Source organism: Callospermophilus lateralis, chromosome 1 (assembly GCF_048772815.1).
Source record: "Callospermophilus lateralis isolate mCalLat2 chromosome 1, mCalLat2.hap1, whole genome shotgun sequence".
Taxonomy (NCBI): Eukaryota; Metazoa; Chordata; class Mammalia; order Rodentia; family Sciuridae; genus Callospermophilus; species Callospermophilus lateralis.
In genome coordinates, this window is record NC_135305.1 from 7,745,392 (window position 1) to 7,765,786 (window position 20,395).

The 20,395-nt window shown below is 41.5% G+C and overlaps 1 non-coding gene across 1 annotated transcript; it reads left to right on the forward strand.

Moving 5' to 3' along the window:
- Nucleotides 1-1,578: 1,578 nt before the first annotated feature.
- Trnac-gca (transfer RNA cysteine (anticodon GCA)) lies at nucleotides 1,579-1,650 on the forward strand. The gene has a single exon. It is a non-coding gene; the product is annotated as a tRNA-Cys (tRNA).
- The last annotated feature ends 18,745 nt before the right edge of the window (nucleotides 1,651-20,395 follow it).

A 20,395-nucleotide genomic window follows, 5' to 3' on the forward strand; every position in this document is an offset into this window, starting at 1 on the left:
GACTGTTAAGGTAGATTTTTAAAAACAACTATATGCTGCCTACAAAAACACTAAAAATATGTCTTTTAGTATAAAGACATTTTAAATTAAAAGGGAGAAAAAGATGTGCTAAACATTAACCAAAAGGAAGATGGAGAGGCTATTTTACAACAGATTATGTAGACTTCAGAATAAGGGAAATTGTCGGTGTTAAAAAGGATGATCCTTAATGGCGCAAAGATCAATTCATCAAGGAAATATAACAATCTTCAATGTGTATTCATTTATTAACAGAGCTTCAAATGTACATGAAGCAAAAAAATATGCAGACCAACTTCTGGTAACTGAAGTTGCATCCCAATTTCTGCCTCAAAAAAAAAATAAGCAAATGGGCTGGGGATGTAGCTCAGATGTAGAGTGTGCGCTTCCCATGTACAAGGCCCTGGTTCCCTCTCCAGCACCCCACAAAGAAACCAGTAAACATTCAAGTGGTCCAACTAAGAATAAACCAAAGAGACAAATGAGCAACATCATAAAGGAAAACCAAAACATGCCTAAGTGAATTTTCACAGTATAAGAGAATACTAGAATACTATGGACAACTTCATTCCATTTTCTTGGTGAAAATGAATCAGTAAATACGGCTCAGAAGAAGTGGGCACCTGAATAGGCCAGTAATGATGGAACACATTTAAAAGACAAGGAGCACCTCTTCAGAAAGTCACCACATCCAGAGAGCTTCCAGCCAAGTTTTCCCCAACATGTAGAGAGGAATAGGTCACTCTTGTGTTTTATATAATATTCCAGAGCATGGAAAACTGTGGAAATCTCCCCAAATTATCCTAGGAAGTTTGCATGCTCCTGATATGAAATAAATTAAAAGACCATATTCCAAAAAGAAAGCCACAGGCCAATCTAAACAAAACCATGGATAACCATATCCATTAGTATAGTAGTGCGTGATACCCAAGAAAGGCTCAAAACAGAAGTACAATTGATGAAGGCTCACTACCGTCAGGTAGAGGGTCTTTGAGTTCCAGAGCAAGAAGACAAATGCTTAAGGCCTGCAGCTTTGCTGACAGTTGGAGTTAACCTTACATATTCCTCATCCTCCAGAAACCCAAGGCTGCCCCTTAATTGGCCTAGCCTCAGTGGGGCTAGCCAAGCTCCTGAGAGCTTCCTATGGCCCAGGCCTAGTCCCTGCAAAAGGAAACCAAGCCAAAGAATGGAAATAGAGAAGAAAGGAAGGAAGGAAGGAAGGAAGGAAGGAAGGAAGGAAGGAAGGAAGGTAGGAAGGAAGGAAGGAAGCTTCTTAGATATTAAGTGGTGTGGGGAGATACCTTTGTTCATCATCATCATCATCATCACCATCATCATCATAATGGTGAGGGTAAGAAGTGTTTTAGTGGGCTGGGGAGAGAGATGCTTAGGTGGGCATAGGTGGGAATATTTTGGAGAAGAGAAACAGGTTTTGGCAAGTGTGGAGGTGGGTGAGCAGAACAGCAGCTTGGGTAACTCCCAAAGAGACATGGATGGCCACAGCATAACTTGAGAATAACTGTGGTTATGAAAGTGTTTAATGAACCAAAAATGTCCTCTGGGGGTATAGCTCAGGGGTAGAGCATTTGACTGCAGATCAAGAAGTCCCTGGTTCAAATCCAAGTGCCCCCTGTGTCACCAACCTTTTCTTAAGGAGAAGTCAACCCCTGTTATCTGGCAGATCCAGCCTCCCAACATCGAATTTCCCCAACATGGTGAACACTGAAGTGTTCCTGTTGTCACATTTTTTCTTGTTTCATTTTTAAGTCCTCAGCCATAATCATTTCCTGGAGGATAGGAGCCTGCCCTAGGTTTTCTCTCTCCCTACTGAGTAATTATTACTTTCCTCATTTTATTTGTTTATACCATGCTTCCTCTTAAAAAAAATTGGATCTGAGACAGTTTACAATAAAAACGCAATAAAATTCTAACCAGACAAATGTGTGCTATAGGAGGCAAGACCTGAATGTCTAGAAACAGCAAGAGACATTTATTCCAAAGAGCTGTCGTTAGAAGCTACTACTACTGGGAACACAAATATTATCTTCTGATTTCCTGATAATCAAACAGAAATTAAAACATCCCAATTCATCAACTGAGAAATATATTTTGTTGGTTCTGGAAACCAGCAGATATTCATATAATAGGTCTTTATAGATGGGACATTGGAAAGATGATGATTATTGCCACATAGGTTTTGCATGACACAACTTTACCAATTACATAATTATGAAATACAGTGACTCTGGATTTTTGCCATATTTTGTTTATATCCCCCCCTTCAAAAAAAAATGCCAAAATGATGCTGCATGTGAGGGCTGCAGGGTCCATGGTCTATCCGGGTATGCCTGGTTTAAGCCCACCTCTGTACAAGATGTGGGACACTCCAGGGACCATTGACATTTGGCTGCTCCTCTGCCCTAAGCTGCCCCAGGAACCTCCTTTCCTTCACATGAGAAATGAGAGGTACTCCTGCAGTGAGCGTCCCGCCTCAGCTTCACGGCCATTGCTCTCCAGCTGGATATGGCTCCGAACTACTGTGCATGATTCTCCTGATGGTTTGGAAAAGGCAGATCTGCAGAGGACTCAGAAGAGTGGGAAAGGCAAAGAGCCACCAGAGGCTCAGTCAGCACATCCTGTAGACCTGGCATTAGTCAGGGTGTGGCCTACGACCTGGGACCTGTCCACCAACTCTTTGCTGCTGGTCTGTGCTGTGAACCATTCAGAAATTGAGAGTCAGTAATTACAAAGTCCAGGACAATCTGCCATGGTCAGCTCTGGTGGTGTGTGAGTCTCAACATCTGTGAGTCTGATAGGCTCATATTGATCCAGGACAGATTATAAGAAAAAATAAATAAAGCTGACCCTTCACCAGAGACGGTTTGAAAAGCCCTGATTTAATTCAGCCTTCTTGGAAATCCACTTCTCACTCTTCTGTGTGAAGCAGTAGGTACCTCAAGATTCAGCTCCCTGTGTCAGTCAGGGCCTAGAAGCCAAGACTGAGCAGTTGACGTTCATTAAAAAGCTCCTCGCAAGGTCAGAGTTGTGGAAAGTGTGGCTCAGGCTAACCTCCCAGGAGGGACGCCCCACCAAGCTGCAGAGCTGGTTGGTTGGTGGAGAAACAACCGAGGCAGCACCCAGCGCTGAGTGCCACCCTCTACTCTCCTTCCAGAAATCAGTCCTCATGCCACTTGTGTTCCCACCCCAGGCCCTGACAGCAGGACAACAGTGACGGCTCCCTTACAGGCCAAAGGGCTCTGCGCCTTCCCTCCTCTTCCCCCTTCAAGCCTGGAACCAGAGCATCAGCTCCTTGCAGCCGAGGCCATGCCACAACCGTCTGCAAGGGTCCTGGAGAACAGGGTTTTCTACTTATATTTTGAGGATGCTGGTTTTGTAAGGAAGACATTCTCCACAGTGGGGAAGGCATTCCACATTCTGCACAGAGAGAACACATGAAAAAGTCCTTCCCATCAGATTGTTGAATACTCATTACAAAAAAATGTAAAATATCTTGTTAATATTTTTTATATTAATTACATGTTGTAATGACAATATTTTTGATATTTTTGGATTAAGTAAAATATGGAATCAAGATGATTTTAATAATTTATTATTGCTTGAATGTGTCTACTAGAAAACAAAATTACATGTGGCTCACATTTGTTGCTTGCATTGTATTTCTATTGGACAGCTTTAGATGAAGTGAGATCTGAGAATATCCAGACCTAGATGGTATCAGCAATCAGTGGACAAATGGTGGACTCAATAAAGGGTACTGGGTTCATTGTCTCAAAAAAAAAAAAAAAAAAATCACAGAGCTGGGATGTAGGTTCAGTGTTAAAACATTTGCCTAACAATGTGTGAGGCCCTGGGTCTGATCCCCAGCACTGAAAAAAACAAACATCACAAATGATCTCTACCTCACTCCGTTAAGAAGAATCCAAATAAAGACCTAAACATGAACTCAAACTTTTAGAAAACACACACACACACACACACACACACACACACACACACTCATCTATGCATACTCTTAAAGAGAAAATTATTCAAAGATACTTAAAGCAGAGTGAGGAAAACTCTATTCTGAACCATTGAGATGGGTACACAGACCACAGCAACCAGGTCTTGCAGGGAGGAAAGAGAGACGGGTTTCAACTCTGACTAAAGCATGGACAAGTGAAAACGTAAGCCAAGGAGCAGGGCGGGTCAGTGAGTGGAAATACACTGAGAGGAGAAAGTGGGATTCTTGCAAAACCAACCAAACGAGATTCCCACTGGAGACAGGCCACCATGACCAGACAGTCCCTGGAACGCAGAGGAGGAGGACGGGGAACCTGATCAGATACACAAGGCAACCAGACACCAAGGATGGTTCTTGCTAAACTGACTTAGCTGGGCTCTTGGCTAAAACTGGATTTTACAAGGAAGTACACAAATGGGCTTGGGGAAGGTTCAGGAACCAGATTAAAGTTTGGCCAAGAAGAGGGTATTTATTCATTATTTACAAACATAAATATGACCCAGATTAGAGTTTCTGACACACAAACCATGAACTAGAAAAGAACATTCTAATCTTTATATAAAAGAACTATAAAAGATGATTTTGATTATATCAAAAATTAAATTTTTATATGGCAAATAACTTCCCAAACAAGAGACTGAATTTTGCAACACAGATGTTGGGAATGGATTTGTACCAGAATATAAGCAAGATGAAAAACTTCTGGAGATTGATTAATGAAGTGTACTTAACCTTACTGAACTGTACACTTAAAATGGTTAAGATGGTTAATTTTATATTTTATGGGTTTTTTTTATCACAATTAAAAAATTTTTAGTTAGTTTTTAAAAAAGAATCCCTACACCAACCAGAAAAAAAAAAAATTGACCCAGCAAAACAATGGACAGAATTAGAATTCACAGAAGAGGTTATTGGGGGCTGGGGATGTGGCTCAAGCGGTAGCGCGCTCGCCTGGCATGTGTGCGGCCCGGGTTCGATCCTCAGCACCACATACAAAACAAAAGATGTTGTGTCCACCGAGAACTAAAAAATAAATTAAAAAAAAAAAAAAAGAAGAGGTTATTGTCATGACCAATACATTTATGAAAAGATATTCAACATTGCTAGAAATCAAAGAAATTAAACTTACAACAATAAAGAGGCAACATTGTTTTTACTCAAGTCAAGTAAAAATAAAGTTGTTTTCTACTTTTTTGGCAAAGTTAGATAATAAATCAAGTTTCAACTAGATCAAGAGTTGGTAAAGGGGCTGGGGTTGTGGGGTTGTAGCTTAGTGGTAGAGCGCTTGCCTAGCGTGCATGAGGCACTGGGTTCGATCCTTAGCACCACATAAAAAATAAACAAATAAAATAAAGGCATGCTGTTCATCTACAACTAAAAAAAAAAAAAAATTAAGTGTGTTGGTAAAGGGGAAAATGGTGTTTTCTTTTTCTTTTTTCTTTTTTTTTTTTTTTTTTGGTACCAGGGATTGAACTCGGGGGTACTCGAACACTGAGCCACATCCTAGCCCTATTTTGTTTTATTTAAAGATAGGGCCTCACTGAATTGCTTAGCCCCTCACTGGCTGGCTTTGAACTCATGGTGCTCCTGTCTCAGCCTTCAGAGCAGCTGGGGTTGTGGAAATGGTATTTTCATTTGTTAATGAGGGTAAATGAACGTTGGTAAATTGGTGCACCCACTGTGGGGGGAAAACAGCAGTGGTCTCCACCACAAAGCATAAGAGGGTCATTTTATTGGCATTAGAGGGTATTGATGAGGAAAACTTGACCCCACTTTTCCGGGGAAAGAATTGGGGTGTTTCCCCTCACTGTTGGCCTAGGAAAGAAGTTTCAGAGAGTCCCCCCTCAGACCTTGGTCCCTGTGCCCCTGGGTGGAGGTGTGAGATGCAGGAATGCCCAGCCCAGACACAGGAAGGCTGACTGAGCACAGGTAGCCAGTCCTGCAGGTGGAGGGGAGCAAGGCCCCCCAAGAAAGGGGCCTGTCTGCCAGGCAAGGAGGGGACACCTTCCTACAGGTCACACAGGGGAACCACTCTGGAGCCATGTTCAACTCTGTCCAAGAAGATGGGTCGACAGAACCTGTGTGACACGGACCTGGAAAGCCAGGGGATCAGGTAGAAATATTAGGCCAAGAAAAGTGTGTTTCCAGTCATGGAAGCAGACACATGTTTCCAGTGGAGAAGTGGGAAGAGTCCCATGGAAATGTCCAAGGATAATTTTTTTTTTTTTCTTGTTGTACTGGGGATTGAACTCAGTGGGCAGGGGGTTAACCACTGATCCACATCCCCAGCCCTTTTTATTTTTAATTTTGAGACAGGGTCTCACTGAGTTGCTTAGGGCCTTGCTCAGTTGCTGAGGCTGACTTTGAACTTGCAGTCTTCCTACCTCAGCCTCCTGAGCCATGCACCACTTTGCCTGACCCAAGGATAATTTTAAACACTTGCAGACCCAGAAAAAGAAAATCTGCCTTAATATAGTACCAGTCAGCTAAGTGCTTTCTTATTGTCCCTTTTTTCTCCACATTCTGAACGCAAGGGCTGAATGTTAGGTGGGGAAAGACAGAGGAAGGGCCTGTCCCAACTCACCCACTTCTAGGTGAGGAGAGGAGTTGAAATGATTCCAGAATATTGATCATTATGTGGAGTGGAAATTTTAATTGCCGAATTCAGGCTGCAACCATAGGACTTTCTGTTACATAAGATTGATCATTAAAGTCACCTGGGCAAGAAAAGGCTACTTTGCTCTTTCTCATTTGCTTGCTTCCTTCATTCCTTTTTTTTTTTTTTTTTTTTTTTTTTTTTGAGGGAAGGAATGAGGCAAAACCGATTTTATTGAAGGAAGATGGAGAAGACCTTTTTCTTTCTCATGTCTCCATCCTCAGGGACACAGGGGCAAGGAAAGTTCCCTCCTGGAGGAGAGGAGACAAGAGTGTGACAATAGGAAATAGACCCATGCAGATTTAACCCGGCTGCATTAATTGGAAACAAGTCACAGCCCCTCTGCTGGCTCTTTCCTTTTCTTTCTTTCTTCTTTCCCAGCTCAACACAAGTCAGATGCTTCTTCTGCACCTTGCTCCTGTCGGTAATGCACCTGCTGAATGGAGCTTGCAGTGTGGAGTGTTCTGTGTCCGTGGACTTAGGCAAGTAGAAAAACTTCAACGGGCTGGAGCAGCAACCAGTGCACAGTGAGTCTGCAGCTCGAAGGGCAGGTATGAGACAAAGGTGAGACACATTTGAAATTTCAATGCCTGAAACCGAGGTAGGATTTCCAGGGGACCTAGGGGTCATGTTGGCTCCATGCCGTTGGTTATAGGGAAGTGATGTCAAGTGAAAAGCTGGCAATGAAGGTTCCAGTCCTTGCTCAGAAAGCAGCAGCTTCCCTCTGGGCTCATCTTCTGTCTGTGCACCAAGCTGCACAGGCTGCATTTCAGATGGAACCTTCAGTGGCCTTCCAAGATGGTGCGAAGAAGTGATGGTGTCTTTTTGCAAAAGAAGGATAATTACGCCACAGGAGGTCCATGTACGGTTGGGCAGGATGCACAGCTCTCTGCAGAGACAGAATGAGCACCTGTACCTGTGTAGCTGGAATTATAAACAGGGACTAATTATACCTGTTCTCAATAAAAGGGGGCATGGCTCATGGACAGAACATTGGCTGCAGATCAAGAGGTCCCTTGTTCAAATTTAGGTGTTCCCTTTGAAATACTTTTCCTCCTTGAGCTGAATTGACAAAATCAAGCTTTACTTGACTAGAGACCATTTCCCAGTCCCCCCACTGACTAGAGCTCCAAGGAGAGCAGACTGTGCTCTGCCCTAAGTTACTCATGCTGTATAGAACAGCAGTGTTCAGGCTGTGCCTAGCCCTGAGTTACACCAAAGCAGTAGTTTGCCTGAGTCACTCCATCCTGACAAGAGTCAAGAGAGAATGACTCCATGCCTTGTTTATACAAGTCAACAACCACCATCTGCCCAGATCAACCATAAGGCACAAATTTGTCAATAATTTTTTCATGCCGATAAAATAATTAGTAAAATTAAATCAGGGGGTTGTGGCTCAGTGGTAAAGCACTCACTTGGCACGTGCAAGGCCCTGGGTTTGATCCTCAGCTCCACATAAAAATAAATAAAATAAAGGTATTGTGTCCACCTACAACTAAAAAATAAATATTTTAAAAAATTAAATCAGGAGCACATGGACACTTGGGCATCTCAAATCATATCAGAAACATCAGTCACAGGAGCTTATCAGTCTCACCCCCAAGACCCTTCACCTAAGGCCATAAAAAGAGGAGCACCCTGAGACTGGGCACAGTGGCACACAGATCCCATCCCCTGGTCATTTGTCACAAGTCTTTCCCAGAAACATCACCAAAGTGATGAACTTCCAACTCTCTGTCCCAGGGTTTCTGTGCAGCACAGTTTCTCCTGCTAGTGACGATACGGCCACTTCAACAGGACACTCCATGCAGACATTTTGAAATTGCATGCTGCCTCAATCCTCTCCTTGACTCTGAGGATTGGTTAGAACCTTTATCTAACCACCTGAGTGACATTTATATTTGCTCTCATCCTCTTGACACTCTGTGACCACCTTAACCTTTCTGTAATATATATAGTTATTATGACGTTTATATCTCTATACCATTGTGTGATGTATGATGTGTGACTTTAGTTTATAAAATATTATTAATTACAATTGGAGCAGAATAAAAGAACTTGTGATTGCCATGATCTTGTCACCAAGTGAACCAGGAATTAAAGCTGATGAAGCTGAGCGTGGTGGTCCACACCTGTAATCCCAAGGGTTTGGGAGCCTGAGGAAGGAGGATCATAAGTTCAAAGCCAGCCTCAGCAATGGCGAGGCCCTGCGCAACTCAGTGAGACCCTGTCTCTAAATAAAATACAAAATAGGGCTGGGGATGTGGCTCAATGGTTGAGTGTTCTTGAATTCAACCCCCGGTTCAACCCCCCCCCCAAAAAAAGCTGATGAAATTGATGTAATTTGCAAATTAATAGTTATTCAATAAATTCTGACATTACAGAAGAACACAAACATGTCTGGTCTATGTTGATGGCATAGTTTGCTCGTGACATGCCTACTGAACAGCACCCTTATGGCCATTCCCTAAGATTCGGGACCCAACCAGTCATTCAGTAGTGCCTGAACAACCAAGGACAAAACCAAATCCATCCCTAATACCATCTCTGAGGATCTGTTTCAGGTGCCCCACTGAGATTTCCCTGTCATCCAGGGTTCAATTTGCAGATAAAGGAGATAAAAACCACACCAGTTATTTTATTCTAGTTTATTTTGGTATCGGGAATTGCTTAACCACTGAGCCACATCCCCAGCCCTATTTTGTATTTTATTTAGAGACAGGGTCTCACTGACTTGCTTAGCACCTTGCTTTTGCTGAGGCTGGCTTTGAACTCACGATCCTCCTGTCTCAGCCACCCAAACTGCTGGGATTACAGGCATGGGCCACCACATGGCTTTACACCAGTTATTTTAACAGAAAGAATTCAATATACTTGATTGATAACCAGTATATCAGTTTCCACTGCCTTAACAAAGTACCACACATGGATGGCTTAAGACAACAGAAATACATTGTCTCACAGTCCTGGAGAAATCAGAGTCTTGCGCTCTCTGAAGGCCTTGGGGGAAACCCTTTCTTGCCTCTTCCAGCTTCGGGTGTTTGTTGAACGACCTTGGCGTTCCCTGGCTTGAGATGCAGCCCTCCCATCTCTGCCTCCATCTTCACGGCCGTCTTCCCCTGGACATCTCTTTCTCCTCTTCTTATTAGGACATGAGTCCTATTGGACGAAGGCCCACCCAACTGTAATATGATTTCATTCACCTTAGCTAATCACAGCAGCAGTGACCCTATTTCCAAATAAAATCATTTGGGGGCACTGGGGGTTAGGACTTCAACATGTCTTTTGGGGACTGGGGAGTCACGAGGAATTAGAGGAAGACTGAACAGCCTGGAGGAAGTCCCTCAGGGAGCTACTGCCATCCCTAGGCTCCGGGAGTCAGGAGAAGGCCTCTGTGGGCCAAGGGACCAGGCTCCCAAGGAGGTGCAAGTGTCCCTGAGCAGACGTGATGTAGGTAGTCCTGTGAGCCCTAAGCTGCAGTCTGCAGTCACTGTGGATGCTGGGATGAGCCGTCTGCCAGGGGACTCTGATAGGAGCCTGAAGCAGGCCAGAGGAGGAAGGGCCTCTCCCTGCTCGGCCATTCCTGTCCCTCCACCGCCCTCTTGGCAGGACCAGTCAGGAAGCTGTGAAAGGAGGAGCATTGTTCACGGTGTCTTTGACCCAGGGTCCCAGATCAGAGCACAGAAGGCTGGACTTGAAGTTTAGAGAAAGTCACCTCTTTGAATTTTTTCAGAGGGTTGATCTTGCCCAGTAGATTAAAGGGTTGAATGTACGGAGCTCTGGGGCAACAGGAGAGTGACAGCCTGCATCCTAGGGTGTGGTTTGTGGAGAGAGCTGTGACCTGGTGCCCAATGGTACAGGTTCTGTCTTTGAGGTATTGCAGGGTTGGCCAGCCCAAAGGGCATTCACATCTCTGCTTTGGGGTGCTCAGCCTGCCCTCACCCAGGGACAGAGGCAGAGGTCCCCAGTTCAAATCTAGGTGCCCTCTAGATTTTTGGCCCTTAAAGTTGGTAAAAAGAGTTCCAATTTCTCTCCCTTGATGAATCCAGGGGAGTCTTCCTGCAAAGACCGAAAAGTCAGAGAACACCCTTCCCACCTCCTCCGAAGCTCCTGCTGCCGTGATCTTCCCTCCTTCTCCTTCCCTGAGCCCTGAGCTCTGCAGTGTGTACTTTCATTTCCTGTTGGAGAGGGAGGATTCAGCCCTTTGAAGGTAGCCAGAGAGAAATCTGTAATCTCCAGCTGCTGGCCAGCCCCTCAACAGTGGTGAAGGAAGCAGGGTACAGTGCCGTCGAACACTCGGTGTGTTGAAAGGAAACAATAGTCAGCTTGGAATTTGATTCCCAGCAAAACTATCCTTCAAGAGCAGTCAAAAGTTGAGAGAATTTACTACAATGGACCTTAAAGAAAACTCCAAAATATAGTTGTCCCTCAGTATTCACGAGGGACTGGCTCCAGGATCCCCACAGACACCAGAAGTATATGCATAGTATTTGCAGATAATCTATGTACACCTTCCTATATTCTTTGTTTGTTGCATGGGGATTGAACCCAGGGCCTCACTTATGCTGGGTAAATACTCTTCCATGAGCTGCCCCCACCTCCTATATACTCTAAATCATCTCGAGATTACTCATAATACCTAGCACAGCAGAAATGCTATTTAGACAGTTGTCTTACTGTATCGGTTAAGGAGTGATCACAATAAAATGAGTCTGTACATGTTCCGTACAGATAAAAAAAAATTTTCCAAATATTTTCCACTTGTGGCTGGTTGGATCCACTGGTGCAGAACTCATAGATATGAAGGACTGACTGTTCCTACTTTAGAAAAAAATGTCAATGATCCCAAATGGGAGGAAGAGGTGTTTAACAAGGAAATTGGCAGATATGTAAGTATATCTAAAAATCATTGGTCATTTAACACACTATTATTGTCTTGACTATATTTTTTAAAGAAAAAATAAAATACTGATCAATGATAATATATAAGGAAAGAAGTCATTAAAATCTTCTAAAGTTTTTTTTTTTAATAATTTGGGAGAAAGCCAAAGATATTGATTAACTTCACTTTTTAACTTTGCCTGCAGAGGTTTCTAGTGTATCATTTTGAAAGCTGTGGTTTAAAGGGAGGTGAGGGACTGGGGATTGTAAATAAATCTGCTAGCAGATGTAATATACTAAATAAGAAAAAAATCCCCATGAATGCAAAAGGCAGGAAATGAACAATGGAAGAAATATGAGACAAATGAAAATAAGTCCCGATAGATCAGTTTACCAGGTATTCATTTCCTAGAGCTGATGTGACAAAGTACCAAAATGGGTCGCTTAAAACTACAGCTGTGTGCAAGTTGCTCAGGGAACCCATGCACAGCTGCCTGCCCAGGAAGATACAAATGTATCTTATAGCACTATGCATCTACTTTTTTATGTTAATACCATACAAGGAATATATATGTGTGTGTGTATTGTATATACAATATACAATATATATTACAGTACACACACACACACACACACACACACACACACACATTTGCTTGTTGGTTGGTGACAGGGATCCAACCCAGGGCCTTGCATATATCTTTCCATCTTTTTACTTTCATTCTTTCTGTGTCTCTAAGTTTTAGAGACACTTGTTCTTTTTTTTTTTTTTTAGTCATACATGACAGTAGAATACATTTTGATATATAATACATGCATGGAATGTACATACATCAATTGTATTGTCTATTCTATTCTGCTGCCCTTCCTATCCTCCCTACTCCTCCCCTCCTCTCCCATCCTTTCTCTCTATCCAATCTAATGTGACACACTTTTTTTTTCTTTTTCTCATTACAACATCATATATGTATTCTGTATAACAATGAGGTTCTCCTTCCATCTTCTGTGCAACTCCCCTTCTCCCTCTTTTTCCCTCCCACCTCTCTTCCCTATTTAGTGGTAGTCTTCTTCTCATGCTCTTCCTCCCTATCCCATTTTGAGTCACCTCCCTTATATCAGAGAAGACATTTGGCATTTTTTTTTTAGGGATTGGCTAACTTCACTTAGTATAATCTGCTCTAATGCCATCCATTTGCCTGCAAATGCCATGATTTTATTTAGTGCTGAGTAATATGCCATTGTGTATAAATGTCACATTTTTTAATCCATTCATCTATTGAAGGGCATCTAGGTTGGTTCCACATTCTAACTATTGTGAATTGTGCTGCTTTAAACATTGATGTGGCTGTGTCCCTGTAGTATGCTCTTCTTAGGTCTTTTGGGTATAGTCTGAGAAGGGGAATAGCTGGGTCAAATGGTGGTTCCATTCCGAGCTTTCCAAGGAATCTCCATACTGCTTTCTAAATTGGCTGCACCAATTTGCAGTCCCACCAGCAATGTATGAGTGTACCTTTTTCCCGCATCCTTGCCAGCACTTATTGTTGTTTGACTTCATAATGGCTGCCATTCTTATTGGTGTGAGATGGTATCTTAGAGTAGTTTTAATTCGTATTTCTCTGATTGCTAGAGATGGTGAGCATTTTTTCATGTATTTGTTGATTGATTGTATATCCTCTTCTGAGAAGTTTCTGTTCAAGTCCTTGGCCCATCTGTTGATGGGGTTATTTGCTTTTTTGTTATTTAACTTTTTGAGTTCTTTGTATACTCTAGAGATTAGAGCTCTATCTGATGTTTGAGGGGTAAAAATTTGTTCCCAGGATGTAAGCTCCCTATTCACCTTGCATATTATTTCTCTTGCTGAGAAAAAACTTTTCAGTTTGAATTCGTCCCATTTGTTGATTCTTGGTGTTAACTCTTGTGCTATAGGTGTCTTATTAAGAAATTTGGGGCCTGCCCCCACGTGATGAAGATTAGGACCAACTTTATCTTCTATTAGACGCAGAGTCTCTGGTCTGATTCCTAGCTCCTTGATCCATTTGGAGTTGACTTTTGTGCATGGTGAGAGAAAGGGATTCAATTTCATTTTGTTGCATATGGATTTCCAGTTCTCTCAGCACCATTTGTTGAAGATGCTATCCTTTCTCCATTGCATGGTTTTAGCACCTTTGTCTAATATAAGGTAGTTGTAATTTTGTGGATTTGTCTCTGTATCCTCTATTTTGTACCATTGGTCTTCCAGCCTGTTTTGGTGCCGGTACCATGCTGTTTTTGTTACTATTGCTCTATAGTATAGTTTAAAATCTGGAATCGCGATATCACCAATTTCACTCTTCCTGCTTAAAATTACTTTAGCTATTCTGGGTCTCTTGTTTTTCCAGATGAATTTCATGATTGCTTTTTCTATTTCTTCAAGGAATGTCATTGGGATTTTGATGGGAACTGCTTGAATCTGTAAAGTGCTTTTGGTAGTATGGCCATCTTAATAATATTAATTCTACCAATCCATGAGCAAGGTCAATCCTTCCATCTTCTAAGGTCTTCTTCTATTTCTTTCTTCAGGGTTCTGTAGTTTTCATTGTACAGCTCTTTCACCTCTTTTGTTAAGTTGATTCCCAGGTATCTTATTTTTTTTTTTTTTTTTTTGAGGATATTGTGAATGGAATAGTTGTCCTCATTTCCATTTCAGAGAATTTGTCACTGATATACAGGAATGCCTTTGATTTATTGGTATTGATTTTATATCCTGCCACTTTGCGGAATTCATTTACTAGTTTTAGAAGTTTCTTGGTTGAATTTTTTGGGTCTGCTAAGTATAGGATCATGTCGTTGGCAAATAGTGCTAATTTAAGTTCTTCTTTTCCTATATTTATGCCTTTAATTTCTTTCGTCTGTCTAATTGCTCTGGCTAGTGTTTCAAGAACTATGTTGAATAGAAGTGATGAGAGAGGGCGTCCCTGTCTTGTTCCAGATTTTAAAGGGAATGCCTTCAATTTTTCTCCATTTAGAATGATGCTGGCCTGAGGCTTAGCATATATAGCTTTTACCATTTTAAGGTAATTTCCTGTTATCCCTAATTTTTCTAGAGTTTTGAACATAAAGGGATGCTGTATTTTGTCAAATGCTTTTTCAGCATCTATTGAGATGATCATATGGTTCTTATCTTTAAGTCTATTGATGTGGTGAATTACATTTATTGATTTCCATATATTGAACCATCCTTGCATCCCAGGGATGAATCCCACTTGGTCACGGTGCATGATCTTTTTGATATGTTTTTGTATCTGATTTGCCAGAATTTTATTGAGGATTTTTGCATCTAAATTCATTAAGGATATTGGTCTGTAGTTTTCTTTCTTTGAGGTGTCTTTATCTGGTTTGGGAATCAGGGTGATATTGGCCTCATAGAATGAATTTGGAAGTACTCCCTCTTTTTCTATCTCCTGAAATAGATTGTAGAGTATTAGTATTAGTTCTTCTTTAAAGTTTTTGTAAAACTCTGCTGTATATCCGTCCGGTCTGGGCTTTTCTTGGTTGGTAGTCTTTTGATGGCTTCTTCTATTTCCTCACTTGATATTGGTCTGTTTAGGTTGTTTATATCTTCCTGACTCAATCTGGGTAGCTCATTGCCTTAAGGAATTTATCGATGCCTTCACTATCCTCTATTTTATTAGAGTATAGGGTTTCAAAATAATTTCTAATTATCTTCTGTATTTCTGAATTGTCTGTTTGATATTGCCTTTTTCATCCCGTAAGCTAGTAATTTGGGTTCTCTCTCTTCTTCTCTTTGTTAGCGTGGCTAGTGGTCTATCAATCTTATTTATTTTTTCAAAGAACCAACGTTTAGTTTTGTCAATTTTTTCGATTGTTTCTTTTATTTCGATTTCATCTCTGATTTTAATTATTTCTTGCCTTCTACTGTATTTGCTGCTGATTTGTTCTTCTTTTTCTAAGGCTTCGAGGTGTAGTGTGAGGTCATTTATTTATTGGCTTTTCCTTCTTTTAAGGAATGAACTCCATGAAATGAATTTTCCTCTTAGTACTGCTTTCATAGTGTCCCAGAGATTTTGGTATGTTGGAGACACTTGTTCTTTGTAAACAGAATTTAGTTGTTTGATTGTTCTAACCCAATAAGATGATTTTTGTCTTTTAACCTTGGGTATTTAATTTATTTATTTACTTAAATTTTTATTTGTTCAAATTAGTTATGCATGACAGTAGAATGCACTTTGACACATCATACATGAATGGAGTACAACTTCTCATTCTTCTGTTTGTACATGACGTACCATGCCACCAGTCGTGTAGTCATATATGTACATAGGGTAATAATGTCCAATTCATTCTACTATTCTTTCTCCTCTGTGCCTCCTCCCCTCCTTTTACTCCCCCTACCTAAACCAAAAGTAACTCTATTCTTCCCTAGCCCCTACCCCTTATCAATATCAGAGAAAACATTCAGCCTTTGTATTTTGGGGATTGCCTTATTTAGCTTAGCATGATATTCTCTAGCTCCATCCATTTACTGGCAAATGCCATAATTTAATTCTTCTTCAATAGTAATATTCCACTGTGTATATATACCACATTTTCTTTATCCATTCATCTGTTGAAGGACAGAATAGAAGATAGAATAGAAGACACAGAGACAAACCCACATAGACACAGTTATCTCATACTAGACAAAGGTGCCCAAAACATTCAAGATAGCCTATTCAACAAATGGTGCTGGGAAAATTGGACATCCACATGTAACAAAATGAAATTAAACCCATATGTCTCACCCTGCACAAAACTCAAAGTGTATCAAAGTCTTAGGCACTAGAACAGTGACCCTGTGCCTAATAGAAGGAAAAGAAGACCAGAACTTTACCATGTCAGCTTAGGACCTGACTTCCTTAACAAGACTCCTAAAGCACAAGAAGTAAAATCAAGAATCAATAAATGGGATGGATTCAAACTAAAAGGCTGCTTCTCAGCAAAGGAAAAAATCAATAATGCAAAGAGAGAGCCTACAGAATGGGAGAAAATCTTTACCACATCCACCTCAGATAGAGCGTTAATCTCCAGGATACATAAAGCACTCAAAAAACTTAACACCAAGGGCTGGAGTTGTGGTCAGCGGTAGAGCGGTAGCACGTGTGAGGCCCTGGGTTCTATTCTCAGCACCACATAAAAATAAAATAAAGGTACTGTGTTCAACTACAACTAAAACAAAATATTTTTAAAAATAAGTTAAAAAAAAAAAGAACTTGACATCAGAAAAAAACCCACAAATAACACAATCAATAAATTGGCTAAGGAACCGAACAGACACTTCTCAGAATATACAATCAATCAAAAAATATATGAAAAAAAAATGTTCAACATCTCTAGCAACTAAAGAAATGCAAATCAAAACTACTGTAAGATTTCATCTATCTCCAGTCAGAATGGCAATTATCAAGAATACAGAAAACAATAAGTGTTGGCGAGGATGTGGGGAAAAGGCACACTCATACACTGCTGGTGGGACTGCAAATTGGTGCAACCACTATGGAAAGCGGTATGGAGATTCCTCAGAAAACTTGGAATGGAACCACCATTTGACCCAGCTATCCCACTCCTTGGTTTATACCCAAAGGACTTAAAATCAGCATACTACAGGGACACAGCCACATCAATAGCAGCTCAACTCACAATAGCTAAATTATGGAACCAACGTAAGTGTCCTTCAACAGATGAATGGATTATTTATTTACTTTCAATGTAATTGCTGATGTATTTGCATTTAAATATACCACCTAAATTTGTACTTTCAATTTGTATCACCCATACTTTTCTCTCCTTTATTCTTTTTTAATCTGAGATATTTATATTTCATTATTTTATTTCTCCTCGCTAGTTTGAAAACTACCAATGTTATTCTGTTCTGGTGGTTACGCTGGAAATTTAGTTTGCATAGTTACTCCTCAAAATTTGGGTTTAACCAAGAATTTTACCCTTGTTTCAGTTAATTCGAGCATCCTAGAACTTTTAATTCTATTTTCTTATATAAAATTTGTGTTTTTTTTACATTATTCCATTCAACTTCATTATTTTTGCTCTATGTAGGCAATGCTTACTTAGATTTATTCGCACTTACTGCTTTTGCTCTTCTTTCTTTCTTCCTGCATCTCTGTTCTTCTAGATAATTTCCTTCTGCTGGGAATACACCCTTTGGAACTTCTTTTAGTGCCTGATGCTTTTGATGAATTGTTTCAGTTTTTGTTTGTCTGAAAGATTTTTATTTCACCCTTACTCATGAAGAATATTTTACCTGGGAACACAATTTCATGTTGAAATGTTGAAATCAGTTTTCACATTTCCACTGCTTCCTGGCTTTTATTGTTGTTCCTAAGAACTTAGTTGTCAATCTAATTGTCACCCCATTGAAAGCAGTGTGTGTGGGGGGGTTGTTGTTTGTTTTGTTTTTGCTTTTGCTTTTCATGAGAGTTTCTTGCTGTCTCTGGCTTTCTGCAAGTTTGCTACAGTCGCTCTAGGAATGAGCTTAATTTTGTTCATCATGATTGAGATTCATGTCTTTCATGAGTTGCAAAATAGTCTCAGCCATTGTCTCCTCAATCTTGCATGCATTCACTCTCTTTCATCTCTTCTCTCAGGACTCCAATGATATGTACCTGAGACCTTCTCACTGTGTCCTCTACATTTATCGCTCTTTCATCTGTGTGTGCCTTGCTCTCCTTGCTTTATAAGGGATTGTTTTTCCTCCCAACTTTCTAGCCCGTTGACTTTTCTGTTTGGATTAACATATTCATTACATAGAGCATAGCCCTATTCATTGAGTTCTTAATTTTAGTTATTGTATTTTAAATTATAAAATTTCCATGTTGCTTTCTTTTCAAATCTTCTTGGTTGCATTTCTTGCTTTCCAGTTTTCCATTGAACTTTTTGAGGCTTAGCACAGTTAGCATTATTATTTTACAGTGTGTTTCAAGTAGTTTGCTGTTTGTTTGTTTGTGATATTGGGTATCAAACCCTGAGATAGGATCTACTTGTGAACATTCTCACCGAGGAATTGCTGACCCAGGTAAGGCACATAAAGTGGCAGAAGAGAAGGAAGAAGGGAGAATCAAGTGGCCAGAGTCTGAAGGAGAGGTGGCACCCTTCTGAAATTCCAAGACAAAGATTGCATTTTTCTTTTAAACCGGGGATCAAACCCAGGGGTGCTTTACCACTGAGCTGTATCTCTGGCCCTTTTTAGTTAGCTATTTTTTGGAAACAGGGTCTCCCTAAATTGCCCAGGCTGGCCTCAAACTTGCAATCCTCCTACCTCAGTCTCCCAAGTCACAGGGATTCCAGGCATGCACCACTGCACCTGGCCACGGACTGCTTTTGAGGCACAGATTCCTCCAAGCTTCTCAGAGGGCAAGAACAAAGAGACAGCTGTGCTTGCCTTCTGGACATGGCGGTGAGGTTCAGGAAATAAGATGTCAAGATAAAGAAAGTGAAGTCTCTGGGGAGGTCATGGAGGGTGGGGTCTCCAGGTAGCCAAGGGCTGTGCAGCCTATTAGAAATGTAGCTTTGCCTGGAGTTAGTCAGGAGAGGCCAACCAGCAGCCCAACAGTGAAATACCTGAGCCAACTAAATGAGTAAACGGAATGTTTATTTAGCTCACGGTCTAAGGGATTCAAGTTCAAGATCAGGCAGTCTCATGGGTTTGGGCCTCTGGTGAGGGTCCTGGATAGCAATGGCAGGATCACATGTTGTAAGAAAGGGTCTCAACTTGAACTAGGAGGCCGAGAGAGCATTGTCAGGGTCCCGAACTCTTTTCAAGTGCATTCCTGCAATGACCTGAGGACCTTCCCCAGGGTATGACCACCTTCCAATAGCAGCACTCTAGGGACAAAAATTTTAACAGACCTTGGAGGCACTTTCAACATCCAACCCATTGCAGGAGGATTCCTGGAGCTTGTCCTAACCTAAACCGGACAAAGGACCAATATTAATTCAATGGTCCAATGTGGGAAGAAGTAGCAGAAATTCCATCATCTACTTCGGTGATTAAAAGGGGTAAAGAAATTCAGAACACCTGAATTTGAACCAGAGACCTCTGGCTCTACAGTCAAATGCTATGCCCCAGCTATGCCCCAGCTATGCCCCCACTCATGTGGAAGCTCTCGGTAGCGCCCTTCCAGCCAGGCACCACGCCCAGGCTACCTGTGGTCTGAAATCCATTGTTTCTCTGCATGTCCTGGGAACGGCCAGCTTTCTCCACTGTAGTCTGTCCTCCTCTCTTCATCTCCAGCCTTAACCAGTCCCCCTCAGATCCCATCATCTCTCAGACTGTACTGGGGGCCCGACCTCTGCACCTGGAAAGGACACGTGATTCCAGCGTTTCCAGGAGGAGGCCTGTTACTCTAGTCCATCACTCTTTCATTCAGCAAACACTCATTGAGCTTTCTAGACACTGGGCCCTGTCATCCATGTTGAGGGTATAAAGACAGGGAGGACGTTGTCCTTATTCCTCAAAGTGTCTTAGTCCAGATAGGAGACAAACCCATGAACAAAATATTTCCACAGAAGGGGCAGGAGCCTAAGCAGAGGCCAGAGGGAACAGGAAGTAAGCAGGGATCCAGGAGGGGCTTCCTGGAGAGGTGAAAATCCTGGAGATATGCCAGAGGAAGAAGTCCCCTGAAAGTCCACCCGGTGAGGGACCTTTGCCTTGGAGGACAGCCTGTACCAAAGTATGACACAGAAGTGTCCTGAACAGAACCCAGAGCACAAGGTGAACACATTGCCGTTCATGCCCAAGACACCACTGGGGGTCAAGGGCCCAT